The sequence below is a fragment of the Saimiri boliviensis genome, chromosome 6 (assembly GCF_048565385.1).
Source record: "Saimiri boliviensis isolate mSaiBol1 chromosome 6, mSaiBol1.pri, whole genome shotgun sequence".
In the NCBI taxonomy this organism is placed as follows: Eukaryota; Metazoa; Chordata; class Mammalia; order Primates; family Cebidae; genus Saimiri; species Saimiri boliviensis.
In genome coordinates, this window is record NC_133454.1 from 98,987,521 (window position 1) to 99,008,776 (window position 21,256).

Here is a 21,256-nt window from a genome sequence, read left to right on the forward strand (position 1 = left end):
AGCTCTCTGCAGCCTTGAACTCCTGGTCACAAGCAATATTCTCATCTCAGCCTTCCAAGTCATTGGGATAATAGGTGGAAGCCACCACTCCCAGTATCTTTTGTTCTGTAGTTTGCTGTGAGTTCTTATCAGTAATAAGTGAAAAATTTTGTCAAATGTCTTTTCTACATATATTAAAATCATTATATATTTTTTGTTTGTTCAGTTGTATATTGTATTGTATCTATTAATTTTCAAATATTAAATCAATCTTGCATTCCTGGGATAAACTCTACTTCACCTGGTGCATTACCTTTCTACATTTTTTAAAACTTCCTCACATTTTGTGTTGTGGTTTTTTTAACATACATTTTCAGGAGAAAATTTGGTCTACTATTTTTCTGTTTTCTTTACTCTTTTTCTTTCCGTCTTACTTTTTTTCCCCTTGTTCTTCCTTTCCCTCTCTCTCACTTTTTCTTTCTTTCTATTGGGATATCAGAATTACTATTGCTTCCTAGAATAATTTTAGAGATGTTTCTTCTTGCTCCATTGTCTGAAATAGTTTGTGTAAGATAAGCATTACTTCTTTCTTAAATATTTCATAACATTTACTGATGAAAACATTGAGACTGGAATGTTTTTGTTTATTTTTGTGTGTATTTGAGGAAGATTTTGTTAACAAATTATTTTCTTTGATAGTAATATCAGCGTCCAAATATCTCATTTTATCGTGTTCACTTCTAAGTTGTGTCTTTTCAAATAATTAGTTGATTTTATTAAAGATGTCAAATGTATTCATATAATATTGTTAATAGTATGCCCTTATTTTCATTCTGATGTCTGAAAAGTCTATAGTGGAATCTTTTTTATTACTGGTAGTGGTATTTTGTATTTTTTCATGCTTAGTCTTTCTAGGTTTAAATTTTTTTCTTAATACTTTCAAGGAACTAAATTGTTAACTTTATTGATTTTATTCATTGTTTTCAATTTTACTGATTTCTGCTCCTTACATTCCCTTTTTCTACTTCATTAGGATGAAATTTTCTTCTCTTTTTGTCTAACTTCTTAAGACTGAAAATAAAGATCAATAATTGAAGCTTGCTTTTTTCTGCTATGAACACTTAAAGCTGTAAACTTGACTGTAAACATTGCTTTAATTGCATCTTGTCATTTCAGATGTGCTAAATTTTGTTATCATTCAATTCAGAACATTTAAAAATTTCCTTTTGATTTCTTTCTTTTTTGACCCATGGATTGTTGAGAAGTACTTATTTAATTTCCAAGTAGGTGAGACTCTCAAAATATCTATTGTTACTTAATTCAATTGTGGTTAGAAAATATACTCTATAAACCCTACACTTAATCTTTTTAAATTCACTTATTTATTAAAATATTATTTGCTTTTATATTTTTTGACATATAAAATCTGTATGTATTCAATGTGTACAACTTGATGAATTTCGGAATAAGTATACATCCATGAAAACATTATCACCATGAAAGTCAAACACATATCACCTCCCAAAGTTTCCTCTCATGCCTTTTATTACTATTATTTTTGTGGATGTGGTAAGAACACAGAATCTCTTTATTTTAACAAATTTTAAGTATATAATATAGTATTGTTAGCTATAGGCACTATGCTGCAGAGTAAATCTTTTTTTTCCCTGCAATCTCTACCTCCCAGGTTCAAGCCATTTTCCTGCCTCAGGCCCCCCAGTAACTGGGCTTACAGTTTCCCACTACCACATTTGGCTATTTTTTAAAAAAATATTTTTAGTAGAGATGGGGTTTCACTACATTGGCCAAGCTAGTTTTGAACTCCTGACCTCATGATATGCCTTCCTCAGCCCCCAAAATGCTGGGATTACAGGCGTGAGCCACCACGCCTGGCCACTGCATAGTAAATCGTTAGAACTTATCTTGCATAACTGAAACTTTATCCCCTTTGACCATCACCTCCCTGTTTTCCAATCCCCCTTACCTCTAGCAACCTCTATTCTACTCTCTGTTTCTGTGCATGTGATTATTTTAGGTTCCATAGATAAATGAGATCATATGGCATTTTTCTTTCTGTGTCTAGTTTATTTCCCTTAGCATAACTTCATCCAGGTTCATACATGTTGTCACAAATGGCAGGATTTTGTTCTTTTTTAATGCTGAATAATATTCTGCTATATATACGTATGCCACATTTTATTTATTCATTCATCCATGGACATTTAGGTAGTTTGCCTATCTTGGCTATTGTAAATAATGCTGCAATGAGCATAGGAGTGCAGATATCTCTTTGACATCTTGATTTAAATTATTTTGGGTAAATATCTAGAAGTAGGATTACTGGATCAAATGGTAGTTCTATTTTTAATTTTCTGAGGACTCTCCATACACTTTTCTATAATGGTTACCCCAATTTACATTTCCATTAACAGTGTACCAGAGTTCTATTTCCTCCATATTTTTGCCAACACTTTCTTTTTAAAATAATAATAACTATCTAATAGACATAAGGTGATAGCTCATTGTGGTTTTAATTTGCATTTCCTTGATGGTTAGTGATGTTGAGCATATTTTTGTATATTTGTTGGCCATTTGTATGTCTTCTTTAGAGAAACGTTTGTTCAGGTCCTTTCCCCATTTTTAAGCCAGGTTATATTGTTTTACTGCTATTGAGCTGTATAATTTCCTTATGTGTTTCAGATGTTAATCTCTTATCAGAGATATGGTTTGCAAATATTTTTTTCCCATTCCACGGATTGTTTTTTCATTTATTGATTGTTTCCTTTGTCGTGCAAAAGCCTTTTTAGTTTAATATAACCCCACGTGTTTATTTTCATGTTTCTTTTTGCTTTTGTTGTCTATGTTTTTGGTGTCATACCCAAACATTAATTGCCAAGACCCATGTCAAGGAACATTTTCCCTATTTTTTTTTAGGAGTTTTACAGCTTCAAGTCTTATGTTTAACTCTTTAATTAATTTCGAGTTGATTTTTGTGTATCATATATAATAAAGGTCCAATTTCATTATTTTGCATGTAGATATCATTTGACCAACACTGTTTATTGAATAAACTATTCTTTCTCTATTTTGTATTCTTGGCACTGCTGTTGAAGATTACTTGACTGAACATGCTGGAGTCTAGATTCTGTTATATTATTGTAAAGAGTGAGTTTTGTCTTAGTAGGTAGTGAATATAGTTGGATTCAATACCTAACTTCTGTTAGCCCTGTGGTCAACAACTGTGGGAATCTATCTATGCTTATTTATTTAAGTTTCTACTAAATTATCCTGCTGTCTCTGTTTTTCTTGTTTTAATATAGGAGGGCAAAAAACATGCTCAGAAAACTCTCTGTATTGAGCTTGCCTCCTTGAGTGTTTGAGTTAATGAATAGAGAGACTATGACATATACAATGCTGAGTTCAAATGCTGAAGATTAATTCATTCAAATTTTACTGAATAAATATTTCTTAAACCTGCTTTGTATCAGGTACTCTGCAAAGTTTCAGGAATACAAAAACAAAGATTTTCAAGGACCTTATAGTCTGGTGAGTGGGACAACCAATACATATATAAATATAAAGGAATATAATAAATATTTTAACAGAGACACAGAGTGAATTTGTAGGAGCACATAAGAGACGTATCTAACCCATCCTGGTAGTATTAAAATAGGAATTTTTGTTTGTTTGTTTTCTTTTCTTTTCTTTTTAACATAGGGTCTTGCTCTGTCACCTCCCAGGCTGGAGTCCATAGTGCCATTGTAACTCACTGCAACCTCAAACTTCTGGGCTTAAGTGATCCTCCTACATCAGCCTTTTGAGTAACTGGGACCAGTGTGCACCACCACACCTAGCTATTTCTGTGTGTGTATGTATTGTAAACCAAGGTCTGTGTTGCCCAGGCTGGTCTCAAACTCCTGGGCTCAAGCCAACTACTTGTCTGAGCCTCCCAAAGAGGGGATTACAGGCATGCGTCACTGTACCCAGGCTAGAAAGTTTATTAGAAGGAGGTATACCCTAACCAAAAACATGAAAATATGTAGAGACCACAAGGATGAATAAAAATATATCCACACATTTCTAGCATTTTTGTAAGATGTTTTATTTCATTTCAACTCAATTAAAATTTACTAAACATTACTGTGTGTTTCACACTGATGCAAACACTAAGGAAAAAATAAATTCTTATGAAGCGGCTCACAATATACCTAAGGAAAAGGAAGGAAAAATGGACACTCTTTTCACACACAAAAAAAATTCATTAGCCATCATCAAGACTTTTTAAAATACTTTTTTCCTAATTTTTAGGTAAAAAAATCGAATCTCAGAAAATTTAAATAACATACATGAAGTTATTATAGATAATAACTGAAAGAATCAAGAGTAAAAACCAAATCCATCTACTCCTAAATTCATGTTATTTCTACCAATTTTATAAGACAATATTAAGAAAAATTCCAACTTTATCAATTTTTATTTCATTTTTTAAAAATAAAAATCAATATGTCACATGTATGTATTTTAAAAATCAATTCTGACAATTATAATTTAAAACTCTTAAAAAAAACTAAAATTCTCAACCACAAACATCTAAAATGGAGAATTACATTCCAAAGCACAATAATTTATGTATTTATCTAGTGTTAATATAGTATAATGTTTGGAAAATGATAAAACATAATGGGTAGCTATACAATTCTGTGTAAGCTCTAATTTAAGCTACTTGTAATGTGCCCTTAATTTGGTGTTTTCAGAGTTTGCCCTGAGATTTTGCTAGTTTATAATGTGCCATTATAAAGAGGTAAAAAAGTAACAGAATGAAGACATATGGTTCTATGTCAGATATCTTTACAAAATAAACAATTAACAATATTTCAAATGATTCCTGAACACTCACCTACAATTCCAAGGAATTAACACAAGCAAACTTGTATTCATTCATTTTCACATCAAGAAATATTTAGAGTATATGATTTGAAATGATAGAACCTCACTATTGGGTTTACTTGATAAAATATGCAGGACATTACAAGTGTCATTTTATCTAGTAGCTGAGTTCTGTGACATGGAAACTAAGTTTGAACCATCTGCCACACTCAAGACAACAGCAAGTCATCCCCTGTTATGGCTCAAGAGAAAAAATATGTTTCAAATCATAAGGGGGACACAGTTAAGTCCTTGGTTAAAAACAAAACAAAGCAAAAAAGCATATTCCAATAAGAGAATAGCAAGAGAAATAATGAAGTGGCAAAAGTTAAAAATGACCAAATATTCCAAAGTGCACTGTGCACTACTTTGTACACTACCAGAGTTCTAGCACATGTAGCAATACCAACACTTCCTAAAAAATGCTTGGGTTTCAGATTTGTTTCTAGGGCAATTGTGTACAATCACAAACAACTTTCTAATTTAAACAAGTACTAAATGGTGTCTGAGTTCTAAGTTTAGGCCAGAGAAACTCATTTAATACTGAATAATTTGATTGTAACATAGTAATACTGTATAACATAAGCACTATTGAGAACATTCAAGAAAACACATTTTATTTTCTTCCTTGGAACTCTAGAAATACATTTTTCTTCATTGAGGAAGTGGCTTTAGTAGTCCACTGGGGTAGGGAGAGAAGAACAGGTTTCGAATTGGGAAAATGGAGGAAATTGCAGGAGGTAAGACTGGTAGGGGCAGTAGAAGTTGCAATGCTAGATGTGACTAGAATTTATTGGGTGGAGTTTCTGGAAAGGCACTTTAAAGAGGGCTAACTCAATTTGAGAAAAACACTCTTTGCTCCTTGCTTTTCCTGTCCTTAGTGCAGATGTAATGGTTGGAGTTGGTGTAAATGTCTTATAGATCATAAACAGACTTTAAATATGGAAGACATCCACTAAAGATGGGAAATAAGAAAGGATACACTTGGAAAAATTGGTAAAAGTAGAAACCGTCTTTCAGCTTGACACTGCCTGCGTTTAAACTTCATTTACATGAGATAAAATAAACATGAATCTTGTTTAAGTCACTCATATTTTGGACATTTGTTCCTAGCAACCAGATACTAGCCCTAAGTGACACAAAGGACATAATGAAAATTTATTGAGAACATTCTTTTTGCCAGGCAAAGTGAATCTGTTCTGAGGATAACAGATGAAAGACATTACTCTTACTTTCAAAGTGCTTAGTCTATAGCGAGTAAACCAATAACTATAATAATGTGTGATGAGTGTTTGTATGTTAGAAGAGCACTTAGGAGGAACACTCAATCTCACTTGTGCCATTTTTTCAGTTAAAAAAAAATCTCGTGTTATTTGGTCATGATCCTGATTTAGCTAAAGAATTTCATTATATTACAGCTGCAAAATACTTGTAGGATTAGATTTTTAATTTTCATTTCTCCTACCCCAATTTTTTTCTCATTTCAGTGAATGGCACTCACTCATCCAATTTAGATTTTCATTTTGCCTTTGATGATTTCTCTAGCTGTGAAGCAGTTCTATATGTCTGCTTGCAATTAGTTGTTTTGAATCTGTAAATTGATATCTATCAGCAGTTCTGAAAAATTCTTAGCCATTTTCTCTTCAAATGTGGCTTCTGCTTCTTATCTCCTTCCTGTTCCCTGAGGCTCAATCAAATGTGTATTAGACCTCTCCCTGTCTGTTCTGTGCTCAGTTTTGAATTTTCTATCCTTTTGTCTTTCCCTGCTTCATTATTGATATTTTCTTCTACTTCACTAATTATCCCTTCAACTACGTCAACCATCCATTGAATTCTTCATGTTGTCATTGTATTTTTCAATTATTCAATTTCTATTTGGTTTCTTCTTTCATTTGTTTTGTCACTTTTTAAGAGTTTCTGAGTCTGTTTGAAATTATTAGGATTGAATTTTATCTCCTTGAATATAGTTGATTTATATTCTGTGATCAAAAATTCCAAGATTTGAAGTATTGATTGGTTTATTTCTATTCATTTTACATCTGCTAGTCTTGTCTTCTCATGTATCTAATTAGGTTTGGTTTTATTCACAACTTGATCAAATATTTGTAGAAAAATGTGTAGAGAATACCATCTTTCTCTAGAAAGGATTTTTGTTGTAGACAGGTACCTGTGCATTAGTAATTAAACATTTTACTAACCCAATTTCCATGCCTGAAATTTTTCTGGGTCATGCAGATAACTGGAAGCTGGGTGCCATCTGTGCAAGCACTGTTTTGCCTTCATTTCACCTACCTTTCATGATATATCCTGTCAGGGTGCAAGGCCAAGGTAGAGATGGCTCAGCAGAGTTCCCACTCTTGGCAAACTCTGCACTGACTTGTATTTCCTACACTTCTTGAGGATGTTAAAAGTACAACTCAACCTCTGGGCTTCCTCCCCTGGATGGGCAAATACAGGGAAAAAAAACCTCAAATATTTGGCTTGTGTCTCTGAATTTTCATTCCTTTTTGGATGTTAGTCTATCGATTTCTCATGTATTTGTTAGGTCTTTGATTACCTTTAAAAGATTTTGAAAAAATGATTCTTAGTAGTTGTTACGGTCTGAATGTGCCCCCCAAAGTCATGTTGTAACTTGATGGTGAAAGTGAAAGTGATAGTATTAGGAGGTGGGGCCTTTAGAAGGTGATTAAGTCATGAGGGCAGGTTCCTCCTGGGTGGGATTAGGGTCCTTACAGAAAGAGCTCTGGGGAGTAGTTTTGCTCTTTTCTGCTATTTTGCCATGTAAGGACAGTATTCATCCTGCTTTGCCCTTTCTGTCTCTTCTGCCATGTAAGGACACCATCTATAAAGAATGGGCCTTCACCAGATACCAAAGCTTCCAGCAACTTGATCTTGGACTTCCCAACCTACAGAATAGTGAGAAAATTCTGGTTGTAAATTACTCAGCCTGCAACATTTTATTATAGCAGCACAAACAGAATAAGTCATTAATTTTCATCCCTGTGATTTGAATAACCTAATCTGCCATTATCAAAACTAGAAGTCCAGTTCCATCAGTATTTCTATAAACTACATCTTGAGTCAATCCACTTCTGTCTATTTCAATACGAACAACTTTGAAAAGTACCACCATTTCTTACCTAGACCATTGCAATAGTCACTTAATTTAATTTCCCTGCGTTCCTGGTTACTTCCTTCAGTCCATGGTTTCTCAGTCTTTGCACTATGGATATTTTGGTGCAGTAATTATTTTTGTGGATAGAGGCAGGAGATCTGTTTTGTGCATTATAGCATATTTAGCAGCAACCTTGACCTCTATCCACTAGATGTGAGTAACACTCTCTCCATTCCCTCTGCTTTAAGAGAGCCCAAACCATCTCCTAGGAGGAGACATTGCTAAATGTCTTCTGGGGAACAAAATTACCCTCCATTGAGAACCCCTCTTCTAATCCATCTATTACACAGACAAAGGTAAACTTAAAATATATAAGTTGTAAGCCCTCATTATTGAAAGTCCTTTAATGGCTCTAAGAAAATAATTCCAACCCTTTATAAAGCCCTTCAAGGGATTACATAAGAGGGTTTCTTTTTATATTCCTAATCACATCTCTTCCAATTTTCTCTTCAGACTTTGTTTTGCAACAAAACAAAAGTCTTTATATTGACTTTTCTTTCTCTCAAACTTTTGACAGCTGTAGGAACTTTGCATATGTGGTCCTTTTACTTTTGCCCTTCATCTGTCTTCTCATCCTATAGATCTGAGTTTTGTTGTCGTTTCCTCAAATCAGGCATTCTGTTGAATGAAAGAATGAATGAATAAAGCAATTTCAGTTCTAGGTTAGATACTACCTTAGAAGAGACACCTTATTCAAGACCTTCTTAACGAAACAAGCCAAACCCAAATAAAACAAAACCCAAATCAATCAACCTCCGTTATCCTCTGTATCATGGCAATCTATGATTTTCTACTAATTTTCTGAGTCCCAGAAAACACAGGTCCAAATAACACCCACTGACCAGTCATCAGTACTTTCTTCAATCTTTTTTCTCTAATGTTATCACTTAGATGGTTCCATGAACTTATGGCCAAACTAATGGTTTCTAAGAAAATTAGAAAGAAAACCAAATTTCTCTTTTTCTTTTATATTTTCCTCTCCCCTTCCTCCTTATTTCCGAAAACTGCAGTTTTAAAGCACACATCGAAATTATACAGTGTTTCTTGATGAGAATTTTATTTAAAGTGCTTTAGTTCATTTAGAAAAAATAAAAATATTAATTTGACTTTAAATTTATATTTTTTTCCTTTATAGATCTGGAAGGATGTTAAGTGATGGGATTTTTATTTAGCCTATTATTTCAAGGTTCAGCACACTGATGCCTCTGCCTTAAGGTAGAAGTTAGTTTAATTCTTCAAATCTCTGTTGAAAGAATTCTGGTAAACTCTATTCCAATCACCAGACATTCACATTAGCTAACTTCCTGATGGTGGAGAAACAGTCTGCAAATGCTGAATATGGAAGGCAGGCAGTAATGCTCTTCACAGTATTTTTTCCACTACTCCTGCTGTAAGTTAAGATTATAAAAGATAGAATATGAATTTCAATAAAAGTTTTAAATGTTAAGATTGTAGTAGAAAATATTTTGAAACCGTATACTGTCTTTTCATACGTAATGTTTATCTTCATTATTTATATCAGACTATGAGAAACAGATGCAAGATGTCTGTAGTTTTCTCTAGGGAGAAATAAGTAATACTAATGAAATACAGATTATGCTTAAACAGATAATCAAGAAATTAAAATTTATGGCACTGAACAACTCTTGGCATGGAAATGGTCTACTTGAAGCTTCTGAAGAATATGTGTACCTGAGAAGAAATATTAGATACACTGAGAAGAGAAAAAAAGACGTACTTGAACTGTATGCTTCTGTAATATTAAGATGAGGTCTTAGGAAAATCCTGAAATACAAATGAATCTAAACCCCATTTTCTCCATCTGAGTAATATATGTGGCATTAATCAGGATGTAACTAGAGGAACATCTGGGAAATTCTGATTCATTTATGAAAGAGTAAGTCAGGCTCTACAAAGGAAAGGGCACAGGACAAACAAATATTTTACCTAATTTTTCAGCATAAGAAACAAAAATTAAAACTGACAGGTGAGTAAGACGTGGTGTAATAGGGAAACTGCAAAAAAGGAGCTCCAGCTTCAAATATTTTCTCCAGCTGTGTGATCTTGGACAAGTTATTTACTTTTATCTTACTTATTATTTTACTTTTTCAAATAAACAAATTTTATTTGTAGAGAAGTTTTAAGTTCACAAGACAATTGAGCAGGAAGTACAGAGCATTCCTATTAATATACACTCTCTGTCTTCGTGCATGCACAGACTCCCCCATTACCAACGTCCCCACTGGAGTGGTACATTTGCTATAACTGATGAACCTACATTGACACTTCATAATCACCTGAAGCCCATAGCTTATATTAGGGTTTATTCTTGATATGGTATATTCTATAGGTTTTGATAAATGTTTGGTGACTTATCTTCATCATTGTAGTATATGGAATAGTTTCACAGCCACCAAAATTCTCTGCATTCTACCTATTCACCCATCCTTCCTTGTTCAAAAGTCTGCTCTGCAAAAAACTAATATGAAATTAATATGTAACTATGCCACCCTTCGTTTAATTAGTAGTAGCATGCTACATATTTGTCTGACCATTCACTTTTAATCCATATATGTCTGTATATTTAAAGTGGATATCTTTTCAACAACATATAATTGGGTCTTGTTTTTTAGTCCACTCCTACAATCCCTGCCTTTTAATTGGTATATTTAGATCATTGACTTTAAATTATTGATGCAGTTAAATTAATGTTTACCATATTTGTTTTTGGTTTCTACTTTTGCCATTGCTTTGTGTTTCTATTTTTGCCTTCCATACTCTTCCTCCTTTTTATGGTTTTAGTTATTTTATGTGATTTCATTTTCTTTCCTTTCTTAGCATATTAGCTATATTTCCTTTTTTTAGTTGTTGCCCTAGAATTTGCAATATACATTTACAATATATGTTTACAATTAATCCAAATCCACTTTCAAATACTTCTTTACAGATGATGCAATTACCTTAGAATGACAAAATATTCCTAATTGCTCCCTTCCATCCCCTATATCATTGCTTTCATTCACTTCACTTATACATAAGCACACATAATTCTATAATTGTTGCCATTACTAAGTGGAACAAACTGTTAATTGTTAGATTAATTGAAAATTTAAAAAATAAAGGTCTTTATTTACCTTCACTTAATCAGTCTCTGATGTTTGCTCTTCATTTGTGAAGATCCAATTTTCTGACCCGTATCACTTATCTGAAGAATTTTTAACATTTTTTGCAAGGTGGATCTACTGGCCACAAATTTGTCTGAGAAAATCTTTATGGATTTTTTTCTCTCATTTTAAATATTTTACTCCACTTTCTTGCTTGCATGGTTTCTAAGAAGGGTGTGATCCTTATCTGTGAGCCTCTATATGTAATTTTTATCCTCTGTCTTCTTTCAAGTTTGTTTCTTTATATTTATATACTCTGTATATGACATACAGAAATTTACTTTTTTTCCCTTTTGCATTTGTCCAGCTTGATGTTCTTTGAGTTTCTGAATCTGTAGTTTGGTGTCTGAAATTAATTTGGGGGAAATTCTCAGTCATTATTCCTTCAAATATTGCTTTTGTTCCTTTCTCTCTTTCTTCTTCTTCTGGTATTCTCAGTGTGCATAATTATATCTTTTGTCATGATCTCACAGTTCTTAGCTTTTCTGTCTTTTTTTTTTCAGTTTTCAGTCTTTTTTCTCTTTGTTTTTCAGTTTTGGAAGTTGCTATTTTTATATCCTTACATGCAGAGATTTTTTTTTTTTCTGTCAGCCATGTCCAATCTGCTAATGAGCCCATCAAAGGCATTCTTCATTTCTGTTACAGTGTTTGATCTCTAGCATTTCTTCATTATCTTTTAAAATTTTTCACCTCTCTGTTTACATTATCCATTTGTTTTTGCTTGTTGTATACTATTCATGAGGGAGGTAGAAACAGTGTTCTCTGGTCCTGTGATCAGATCCCAATCTTTGGGTGAGCCAACGGCCCTAGACTGTGAACTTCACCAGTGCTTCTGATCACCAGTGCTTTTTTTTTTTTTTTTTTTTTTTAATCCTCCCTTAGGGGAGACAGGATGGCTACAGTAGGCTGGAGTTGGGTGTTTCCCTTCCATAAGGTTAAAACTCCATCAGGTTAAGATCCAGTGAAATAGTTTCCCATGAGGGCGTTTTTCTTTAGTATTCACTTTAAGGACCTGTTAGAGATTCTGGGTAAAATTCACAAGGTTATTAAGGCCCTCCCATGTCGGTGACCCCTGGAGTTTTATTTCTCAGGCTCGTTCACAGTGAACCTCTAACAGTTCATCAGGTAGCTTAGTTTTTTCTTCCCCGGTATTTGTCCCTGCAAAGGTTTCTGCTTGTAGGTTTCTGCACTGACACATTGAGATTTTTTGTATAATGAATGTCTAATGTCTATCTCTATAACTTTGGGGGCAAAGGTTTGCCCTGTGAGCTCGCATCTCTGACAGATCTAAGAAGAGTTGTTGATTTTTCAGCTTGTTTAGTTTTTAACTTGTTGTTAGGATGAAGGGTTCTAAATTCCTTACATGTTGGGCCAGAAACTGGAAGTCAAATCATTTACTTTTTAAAGGCTCAGTTTCATTGGGTGTAAATGAATGAGTCTGTCCCCTCAATGATAATTAACTGTTGTTAAAGGAAAGAGCTATTCAGAAAAAAAAATCATATTATAAAGATCTATTTGTTTTTCATTCCAAACGAAAATTGCTTTATTGCATCTCCTGGAAAACGTGTACATTTATCATTTAGATTACCTATTTTGTTGAATAGAGTACTTCAATGAGAGTATTAGCACTGTTTTTTGCTACGGTCTTAATAACTGAATAAAGAAAAGAACCGAAAATATGGAGGCACTTTTCCAATCATCATGCTGAAATTAGATTTTGGATCCTATGGAGAATCTGGACAGGACTTCTCTGAGAACAATAGATGCTCATCAAATGACTGTGTTCATTCCAGGTTTAAGATTATGTAAATGCTAAAACCTTATGTAATACTACCACCCATTTTAAGATATTTAAAGCACCAGGAGATAATTTTTTTTTTGCTATTTTAGAGACTAGGAAAATTATATGTGTTGGAGTTAGAGATAGTGCTATAGTAAGTCAGAACCAGAGTTTTCAGAAAATTTGAAAAACTGAAATGATAGTTCAACTTTGTTTAACACTTTAATCAGTTTCTGAAAAAATAAGAGTTTACCCATGGACAAAAAAACTAAAATGAGATATGAATAGAGAAAATTCCAAAAATACCATGTAAACTTCAGAGCTCATCTGGTGCTCATTAGAAGTCTCAGAATATTTCAGAACTGCAAAGGAACCTTCCTTTGTAAGGATGAGTGAGAGGGATGAAGGCATGAATGGCTCCTGGGATTTTCAAGGAGCGGGTTCACAGGGTTGAGATTCATTCTAAGTGTTGAGTAGAGCAAGGGGACAAGGAAGAAAATGATGATCGCACTGAAGCAGAACAACCAAAAGGATTTCCTGAAGATCATGGGTCAAAAGAATAAAGTAGATATGAGAGTTCGGGGATTTAAATTGGCATCAGCTGTTGAAAAGTTTGCTCTTAACACATTGCTTATCCAGACCCAGATTTGCAGAGGTAAATGTTGGCCTTCTAATCTACTTAGGCCCCAAAGACACGAAAATAAGCAGGTAATTATGCAGAGGAAAACAGAGATGGAGATGATGCGTACATCAAGTGACAGGGCTGATGAATCTTTGACAACAGAAATCCTTTATGTTCTCCAACATTTAGGGAGTGAATATTCTTCTCCCTAAGGAACTGCCTGACCCTCTGCTTATTATTTCTTTCCATAGATTATATTGTGCCCCTCATGATTTCAATTTATCTGTGAAGTAACAGTTCCTGAAGGAAAACACACAACCCCAAGAAGAAGAGTTTCTCCTGTGCATATTTCTACTGTTGCCTGTGTAACTACATGTGGCAATGGGTCTCAGCTTTTTCAATTCTGAGCATAAAAAATTCAGCAGAACACGTGAAGTCATTAACTTATATTTACCAATGTCACTTTGTTCACTGGGTAGCCTTTTAGCTTTGTGCTTCTGTTTGAGAGGGACATTTCATACCCTGATTTACACACTCAGGAGGCAAATGTCTCAAGCTTTTCAATAGATGCACACTTTCTCAACAGCTCTGGCTTAACGTTGCATCTTTTCCTCCTCATGGTTTCTATCCTGCAATACATCACATTGCATGAGCTGCTTGACTTCTCATTTGTTCTCATAGTTTGTATCCTACTTTTTAATAAAGTTTTCAAGGTATGAATTCTGGCACATGTATGTGGAAGATACACGGTACATCTGAGCATCACTTTGTGGTGGTTGAGAACCAATGGTTTATCAAAATGGTTGAGTAAATTTTTTAAACTATTGACTATGACTAAATAAATAAAATATTAAACTTGGCATAAGATATTATAAATATTAAAATCTATATATTACAAATGGAGGAATTTAAATAACTTTTTAAAAATATGCAATGCCCTGAACTTTTAGTACTTAGTTTTTTTTTTTTTTTTTTTTTTTTTGAGACGGAGTTTCGCTCTTGTTACCCAGGCTGGAGTGCAATGGCGTGATCTCGGCTCACCGCAACCTCCGCCTCCTGGGTTCAGGCAATTCTCCTGTCTCAGCCTCCTGAGTAGCTGGGATTACAGGCTCGCGCCACCACGCCCAGCTAATTTTTTGTATTTTTAGTAGAGACGGGGTTTCACCATGTTGACCAGGATGGTCTCGATCTCTCGACCTCGTGATCCACCCGCCTCGGCCTCCCAAAGTGCTGGGATTACAGGCTTGAGCCACCGCGCCCGGCCCAGTACTTAGTTTTTAAAATACAAATCTTTGATTTATGCTACAACTAATTTTTGAAACTTTTACATAAAGATTTTGCAGACAGCTCACTCCTTCTTTCTTTATTATGTTCTCCCATTTGTCTTTTGTTTGGCACAAACTCTCTCTGCTCTTCCTTAAAATTTCAGTATAACTCAGAAGGTTACACAAACCTCAGCATGAGAAACTTCAAAACCTTAAACCTCTTTTTGTTTTCTTTTAAAGCTGAGGAATGTATTTTATGGGGTCTGCCCAAGAGAGTTCATTATTGCAAAGCCAGTTGTGGCACCTAAATAATTAACCTATAACCAATATATGTGTGAAATTTTTGCTTTAAGCTTGCCTTGGTGACTGTCTGCCATTAAATTAGTAGGATAAATAATTTACACCAAAATGTGGACCTGAGATAACACCATTAAATTAATAGGACTTATTCATTAATTGTAGGGAATTAGATGAAACACAATTCCCCAAGTGTGAGCTATCCTGTGGTGTAAACAGTGTGTTCATTCCATAGTTGCATAGAAGAATAGATGAAGACCCTGGAATTGCTCAGCTGCTGCAATATCTAATTGAATAGGGTATTTGTAAAACATTGTACCAAATATACGTAGAAGAAAGGAGGGGTGTCTGTGAAGCTTTGGAATGACTAGAAGCAAGAGAAAGCACAACATTTCTTGGCTTAAAAAAAATAGAACTATCCATTTTTGTTTTCAATTAATGGTAATTGTTTTTGAACTCTGCTGGTCTAAAATCACCAGAGATAATATTCCCCAAGAAAATATGATTCTGTAGGTCAAGGGTAGGACCTAAGAATATTCTTTTTAAACAAGCACTGCAAGTAATTCTGATGCAAGTGATATGGACCAAATTTCAAGTAACACTATTCAGTGTGATTCGATGGGTTTGATAACCCTGTGGGCAAAGTCCCTATCTTGTTTACTTGTACAGCTCCAGTGTTAAGCTTGGTGCCCTTAATCAATAAATATTATTTCTCCAAAGAGTACTTTATGCCTAGCTTTGTTGTGAAAGGTGGTCAGTAAGGCAGATGGAGCTTTGACTGCTCAGATAGACGGAGAGGTTTTTTTTTTTTTTTTTTTTTTTTTTACACCTCATGTTTCACTTTTGTTGGTACGTTGTCTCAATGTGGCTCCTTTCCAATAATTTTAAGGCAATATATTGACATGCTGGTGGGGGTATAACAAAAATCTGTCAAACGAAGCAGTTGAAACCAAGAGTTAGACTGTTTCATACATAATGGAAGCATCAGTGCTCACAGGAAGATACAGGTAAGAAGGTGTTGTGTTGCCTTCTTTATGTTTTGCTCTCTCACAAGCCAATAGGGCTGACCTTATTACCTGGCGTATTCTCTCCCTGAAAATGTTCTCCTGTTGTTAGAACCAGGCTGTGCCCCAGCCTAGTGAAAAAAACAGCATGAAACAGATAGTTTTCAGTCTGATGAGTGTTAACATAAAATGTGCTAAAGGAGAATACAACGTGTTGCTATCTTAGGCTAGGGTAGTCATAAGGAACATTACTGAGGAATTGCTGTTTAAGCTGAGAGTTGATAAGTCAATGGAATTTAGCTAAGCTAAGAATATGAGAGGAGGGATAGATAGGGGAGATTTCAATGGAAAGCAAACTGAATGTATGGTGAGATGACTTAGGAAGGAAGCCGAGTTTGTAACAAAAGCCAAAAAAAAAAACAGTGAGACTGCATAGAGAGTAATGGGAGACAGGCTACAAAGATTCACAAGGGCTAGACCAGTGAGAACTTCTCAAGTCACTGAAGTTTTAAGCAGGATGACTAGTCACTTAGTGAATATTGCAATTAAGTAGATTTCTGAACTGTATCAAGATACAAATAATCTCCAAGTTCACAGATTTCCTTGAAATCTGATTCTGACAGAACTTACTAATTTTCTATCCTCACTCTTACATGCTTTGGGAACCCCAATTTATTTGAGGCCAACAACATACCCAGACCAGGGGATGAATCAGAATAGATCTAACACAATCATGTCTATTTTATTTGTTTGTCAGCTACTTATTACCCCAGGGGCCCTTGTGTCTAGGAGTCACACATACGTGGCCTATATCTGGCCAATCCAATGTATAGGAAAGTGTACTCAGGAACTCATATTAGCTTATCACTGATGTTATAACAAATTGCTGCAAATTTAGAGGCTTAAAACACACACTTATTCACTTACAGCTCTGGTAGTGAGATGTCTAAAGTCAGTCTTGTTGGGCTAAAGCGGAGGTGTCAGCAGGGGTCTTCCTTCTTGAGACTTCAGGAAGAGTCAGTTTCCTTGCCTCTTCTAGTTTCTGGAGGCCACCTACATTCCTGGCTCATGAGTCCTTCCTCATATCATTCCAACCTCCCACTTCTACCTATCTCTCCTACTTCTCTTCTTTTTTGTCAAAGCTCCTGCTGTTTCCCTCTTATCAGGACACTGGTGATTATATTTAGGGTCCACTGAGTAATCCAGAATAATCTCGCCATCTCAACTTAATCACATCTGCAAAGTCCTTTTGCCATATAAGATTTCATTCACAGGTTCTGGGGACTAAAATAAGAATGTGGTAGCCACTATTTAGTCTACCACAAGGTCTCTGGGTAAATGTTTATTTCCTGATAATAAGAGATCTCTCTTCTTTCTTTCCTTTCTTCTTTCTAGGATTTTTTTGGGAGATAACTTGATGCCTGAAGCAGCTGCTGTCTTTTATGTAAATGACATCTAAGGATGAAAACAACACACAGTAAGCACAGAAAGATCTCAAGTTATTGGTAATAATGCTGAGCTGCTGTAAAGAATCGTAAGGAACATGCCTCCAAATTTTCTGTTAGATATGATCGTTAATTGTCTTTCCCTTTTCTGACAGTTGATTGGTTTTGTGACCTACAGCTGAATACAGTAGTCTCTACTTATCCACTGTTTCTCTTTCCTTAGTTTCAGTTACCCAAAGTACAGTGAAAGAAGATATTTTGAGAGGAAGAGAGACAGGAAGAGGGGGGACCACATTTTCCTAACTTTGGTTACAGTATATTATTATAATTATTATATTATTATTGTTCATCTCTTTACCTAATTTATAAATAAAATTTTATCATAGGTAAGTATAGAAAAAATATGGTAATATATATGATTTGGTACTATTCATGGTTTCAGGCATCCACTGAGGGTCTTGGAACATATCCCCTTGGATTAAGGAGACTACTACTGACTCCTTAATGCTCTATTTGACAAATGAAGTTTGGTCTTATTTGCAGCCAGCAAAATTTTATGATCAAGACTTTAATACTTATACAGAAACAGGAACTTCCAGTGATAGACAAGAATGAAGAGAACATTTGTTCCAGCTTCTTTATTTTAAAGATTTGGGGCTCAGAGAGGTGATATACTTCTTCAAAGCCAACAGCCAATTAGTTCACAACTGGAATTACAATTTCATCTCCTGGCTCTGGGTTTAATAATATTCTCCCACATCATAAAACTTTGGAGCTATTGAAATGATAGCTGTGAGGGGGAAAATAGATAAAGAACTAACATGTTAAGCTTTCCCTGGGATGTAGGCTTTAATCAGGTTTCAAGTTCTTCCAACATAATATAATTTAATGGGGAGAGCTCTTGACATTAAGAGGTGAAATTTATATTTAAAAGGCTAAGATCGTGACATATTAAAGCACTTCAAAAATGTTGGCAACAAATACCAAGAGTAACTGATGGTTGTTATTATTATACAAGAACAAAGAAGTTCAACCTCCGGAATTAAAGGTGTGTTAGTGTCATTGTTGCTCATGGGGAGGAGTAGGCACCTGACTTTCTTTTTTTCCTCAGAACAGCTTTATCCAAATAAAGCACGGTGTGTTTCATCACCCATAATGGAAAGTGCCTGTCACTCCTTGAACATCATCATATGGTTGGTGGCCGGTGGATAATGGACCACTGAGTGTCAAGGTGACTGGCTTTCAATGCACACAAAACTAAAAATTATAGACCTGTCATTTCACAGGCAGGCCACAATTAGCTGTCTATGCAACTTGAAATTTCCATTTTGCCAGCTGAGTAATCACTTGACTAGAGTTTTTCATTTGGAGGCATTTCTAAGCCTTTTTGTGTGCAAGTCTTTTAAAATGTGGGTCCTAAAGTAAATAAACAGTGCACTTAATCAGATGTATTCTTTTTAGAAACACCCTTTCGGAAACACACAGACAAACCCCAATATTGTTGCAATAGTAACAACAATAATGTGACAAAACACTGTAAGCTTTGGGTATTTTATTTAGGGATCTTATAAGTTCACATTGTGAAAAGTAAGAATTGTTTCTTAATACCTCAGAGTCCAGGATTTAGAAAGAGAAACTGAGATTTTGGCAGTCAGTAACTTGATAAGGTCACGAAAGGAGAAGTAAACTCAGAGCTAGGGGTCAAAACTTGAGAATTTCAGAGTTGGAAACATTCACTGATTCAAAACTATGCATTTATCACTTTTCTATTTACATTTGGTTTCCAGTTCCATATCTGAGTCCTATCTTTCCTCTGAATCTTCGATGGATAGAGAATTGATGCCAAGTGGAGTCTGTTGAAAAATTGTGTTGTAATTGCCATTCAGTTGCTATATGTGAAGTAAACTTCAGGATTCTGCAATCTCAGATCAGATTCTAGACCATCTAATTGAATCTGGATCTTCTTCACCCTCTTCCTACCCTGTTCCAGGTCCACAATACTCTCTTTCCTTCTCCCTTGGGTGATTTATACCTAAATTTAAATTGCTGAGCCACAAGGATACAAGTGAAGTTGACAATCAATATGAAATAAGGAAAAGATCAGAAATTTGATTTCAGAAGTGTTTGAGTGAAATTTTCCCTGTAAATTGTGGCAACCTCATGATTTTATTTAATTTTCCATCATGTTTTGAATTATTGGAAACGTTCGGCAAGGTTACACGGAATAAAAAAGATTTTTCTGGCACAGTAAAAGAACTGAATTTGTGTTGTACTGAAATAGACCGCAACTAGGCTGTTGATAGTGAAATATTGACAATTCTATTGTTTTGAATGACAGAGTGTCATATCTACTGGGAATTGATTTCTAAACTCCAGTCAAGGAGTGACTGAATTTGCAATTAGAGTCACTCTGTTGTGTAACTCAGATTATGCAAGGATCATTCTGAAACAGCAACCAAGATATAAGGCCAGATTTGGTGCATGGCTTTTCTTTAATTTCTAATTTTGTGTGTCTGCGTTCAGTTTTTAAAGGACCAAAAAGCATTTTTCCCCATCTCTCCAGGAAAAAAAGGAACATTTGTAGGATTACAAGATTCTTGATAATCTGTTTTATAAGAATCTTAACCCAGAAATTGGTTAATATTCTTTCTCTTATTTAGAAAATAGTAGACTTTGTCATTGATTCCTAATGATTAGCACAAAAAGAAAAAGGCTATTTAAAACCAGGATAAAATCTCTTTAATTCCAAAAGTGTCCATTTAAGAAATATGAACTGTGAAGATAAGCAATGTCTATTTTCTCTAAAGGAAGGTATTTTCAAATGAACAGAGTCTGAGAGTCGTATCACAAAGTATGCCTTCTTTTGAAAGGAGTCAAATTAGACCACAATTTTATTTAAAAATTTATGATAAATATACTGTGAATCACAATTGATAAACATTCCATTTCTTCAAATATAACTGAATTTTAGAGCAGGCAAATGTGGATTTAATTAGGTGAAGTCAGATGAGTATTAATTATTCACCTTTCCAGGGTGAGAATAATAGCATTGTTGCTAAAGAAATGAAATAAGGCATGATACTTCTTTCTTCTTCATTCTTTTAAGGCTGCTCTGATATAACTGACTAAAGATGGGATAACAAGAGGACAGACTGAAAATTTGCCCTTCCTTTCACAATTGTGAGTAGATAGTCTTTGGAGAGCGTAGCATCCTACATTGAAATAAAATATAATTGACTGCCTGCTTGGAGACATAAAAATATTCTCATGTTTGGAATGTACACATACTTGTTTGTTTTGCTCTCTTGAACACTTTCAAAATAGCTAAATAAAATCTGTCCTAATTTTTAGAGTTTTGTATGTTTTCGAATTGGAAATAGTGGCCAACAGTGAGTGATAATTCACACTGATGATAATCACACCAGACTAGGTTTGTTTAATTTTGTTATAGTCTCCAAAATGCATTTGTTAAGCATCTGCTCTGTTACACATGTAAGATGTCATGACAGATGTAGAGTCTACAAATGAAAAATACTTAAAACCACTGCAGTAAAAGGTCAACACTTACTTGAATACAATTTGTTAGTTCCAAGTGTCAA

The 21,256-nt window shown here is 34.6% G+C and overlaps 1 long non-coding RNA gene across 1 annotated transcript in view; it reads left to right on the forward strand.

Moving 5' to 3' along the window:
- Nucleotides 1–21,009, forward strand: part of LOC141584873 (uncharacterized) — a 50,591-nt gene extending 29,582 nt beyond the window's left edge. Inside the window, exons 4-6 of the long non-coding RNA XR_012518131.1 lie at nt 17,608–17,689; nt 17,887–20,487; nt 20,629–21,009. This is a non-coding gene — a long non-coding RNA (uncharacterized LOC141584873). The remainder of the gene's footprint in view (nt 1–17,607; nt 17,690–17,886; nt 20,488–20,628) is intronic.
- The last annotated feature ends 247 nt before the right edge of the window (nt 21,010–21,256 follow it).